General features: G+C 38.7%; 1 long non-coding RNA gene across 2 annotated transcripts; it reads right to left on the bottom strand.

Moving 5' to 3' along the window:
* Nucleotides 1–275: 275 nt before the first annotated feature.
* LOC149238469 (uncharacterized) lies at nt 276–2,316 on the bottom strand. 2 transcript variants are annotated; one of them, XR_016245397.1, is made up of 6 exons: nt 2,070–2,300; nt 1,744–1,801; nt 1,594–1,650; nt 1,078–1,380; nt 621–761; nt 276–531 (listed from the first exon to the last, which is right to left on the bottom strand). It is a non-coding gene; the product is annotated as an uncharacterized LOC149238469 (long non-coding RNA). The 2 variants fall into 2 exon arrangements; XR_016245396.1 differs by lacking the exon at nt 1,594–1,650 and having other exon boundaries at nt 2,070–2,316.
* Between the last annotated feature and the right edge of the window lie 317 nt (nt 2,317–2,633).

Genomic DNA, 2,633 nt, shown 5'->3' with positions numbered 1-2,633 from the left:
GTATCCTTACATTTCAACTAGATTTTATCTCGTAAAAGTTTACGAGAACATATCTTATGGACATTATTATTAATGTATAATTGTATTTTATTTTTATCTACTTTCCCATTATCTTTTACCTACATAAATAAAAATAATAATTAATAAATCTAAAATAAAAAATTAAACGTGATACATATTTCAATCTGTATTTTATAAAATATATTCTTACAAACTATTTATAAAAATGTTCACAATAATTATGGTCTTGTGTATTTGTCAAAAAATTATGAATCTATGGAAGAATAACGTTCAATCTCATCTGAAGGGCTCAAATCACATTAAACAAGGAAGGCTGCGAAGCAGCTAGTCCCTGCACATAGCTCAGAATGATCAACATTGCAAACGAAAGATTCTGCCGAAGACTCTATACGCTGATGTCTGTTGATTCCATGGAAGTGCCATCAACAATTTCGCATATACTAAAAGTACCAGCTGAGAGCTCCAGTGCTTCTTTACACAGTTTACTCCCGCACTTCTTAGATAGATGAACTGCAAGTAAATAGTTACAGTTAGATTAGACGTCAAAGATAATATGCAAGGCAACTACATGATATTGGAAGTGATAGTTTGGCACAGACCTTGTCCTCTGACATTTCTGTGAAGCCAAATTTGCTTATCCAGATGGACTCAGCTTCCTCCGCAGTAGGCAACACCAGCTTTTCAACATTCAAGAATCCAAGCAGCCTCTCAATACATGAAAATAATGACTGAAAATAACCCTGTAGAAAATTATCCCTTGTCATTCATACTGCTTTCTTTCTGTCCGTTACAAATTCTAATTCTTTCTAGCCAATGATGGTTTGCTAACAAAATAATTATTCAAACAGAAATGTATCAATGAAGTCACAAAAATTCAAAAAATTCGGACAGCATAACTAATTTCAATAATTTCTTGGCTAAGTGGAAAACAGTCCAATAAGGACAGACAGGCAATGGAGAAAGTGAACTACGCTAAAATAGCAGGATAAGCTTCATGTCAAAACAAGTAGTAATTTTTAAAATCTTCATTATATATAAACAGGCAAACATACTTACAGCAAAGATAGCAGCAGCCTCTGAAAGTAGTACCCTACTGTCAGGGTCCCCTGTTTTGGCATGAAGAAGCTCGCTTCTTCATCAGCTCAGCGCAGAATGAATTTTTGTACAATCATTGGAGCAGAACCATTCACCCTCTGGCAATTCCTGTTGCACATAAAAATCCCTATCAGCTTCTGAAAGTAGTACCCTACTGTCAGGGTCCCCTGTTTTGGCATGAAGAAGCTCGCTTCTTCATCAGCTCAGCGCAGAATGAATTTTTGTACAATCATTGGAGCAGAACCATTCACCCTCTGGCAATTCCTGTTGCACATAAAAATCCCTATCAGGATTAACACAATAAAGTAACAAAAACGCTACTCTGTCAGATACCTAAACTGCTCAGAATTCTTAATTAAAAACCAATCCTTTGCATCAAAGAAATAAAACAGAAAGTATTTACAATGAAAATATCCTTAAATTGGTTAAAAGAGTAGCATTTCTCATATGGAGTTCAGACATAAGGATTTGACCTACTTTTAAATCTGCCATGCCCCGTTCTCTTAAACAGCCAACGTGGAACTCCTTCTCACACTGACCATGCAACATATGATAATTAAGCATTCACTACTCAAAACGAGTAAAACAAACAATATGCAACAGCATGAAACAGGAAAGTATCTGTACTTGGTCACAGAGCATAACAGTGCGATCCCCAAATGCCCGTTTATCGAAATCATGAAGCCTGAATCCACATCACAAACATGCACGAATAGTGTTAGCTCATATTTGTCTGTTCCAAAGGCACTATACAGTATAACTATAATGAGAATGAGCATCCTCATCTATTTTGAATATATGCTTATACTGTAATGGAATCTGAGACCAAGTTGCTTAAACATCCATCCAGCCTATATACAAGAAGCTATGTTGTTAAGTTCCTCAAACACAGTAACCAAAAGTGAGGTTCGCAATTTGTTTAGGAAGCATAAGCATAGAGAAAGAAACTGTACCAGAGTCGAGTGACAGGACCTTCAGCTGCTGTGCAATAAGAATCCCTGGATACAGCCTGCACTGCTCCAATCTGCCATTAAAGTCACTTTCAGCTCTCCTGCAATTGCCAAGCATGGGTATGCCCTCGATTCTAGTCCTTACCTGTGTGAGCTAGCAGTCTCATTCTATCGCACTTTTGTTGAAAGGGTAAAGGCGAGAAGATAGGCGGTAGGCGGTGGTTTCAGGCGGCAAGAAGATAGGCGGTAGGCGGTGGTTCATGACACCTCCCGCCATGCACGGACACCTGCAGCACCAACACCTGTTAACATCAAAGCTCAGCGTACCTTGCAACCAAAACAAAGCACCCGTTACCCGTTAGCATATCCTGCAAACGAATTAATGTTAACATTAATGCCAAACCGTGACGGTTAAGGATAATGAACAGGTCGCAAATTTCCGAAATAGCCTAAGTTTTGGCCTCTCCCGCCTCGGGAAGAGGCCAAATAAGATGGCAGTCCTTCGGCATCCTGGCGGGGAGGGCAGACAGCCTTAAAACTTTGATATAACCTTGATCTAACCGCCGT

Source organism: Pinus tabuliformis, chromosome 8, assembly GCF_031772625.1.
Source record: "Pinus tabuliformis cultivar Carrire ecotype Pingquan chromosome 8, CPIR1, whole genome shotgun sequence".
Lineage (NCBI taxonomy): Eukaryota > Viridiplantae > Streptophyta > Pinopsida > Pinales > Pinaceae > Pinus > Pinus tabuliformis.
This window is presented reverse-complemented; position numbering and strand designations above follow the sequence as displayed.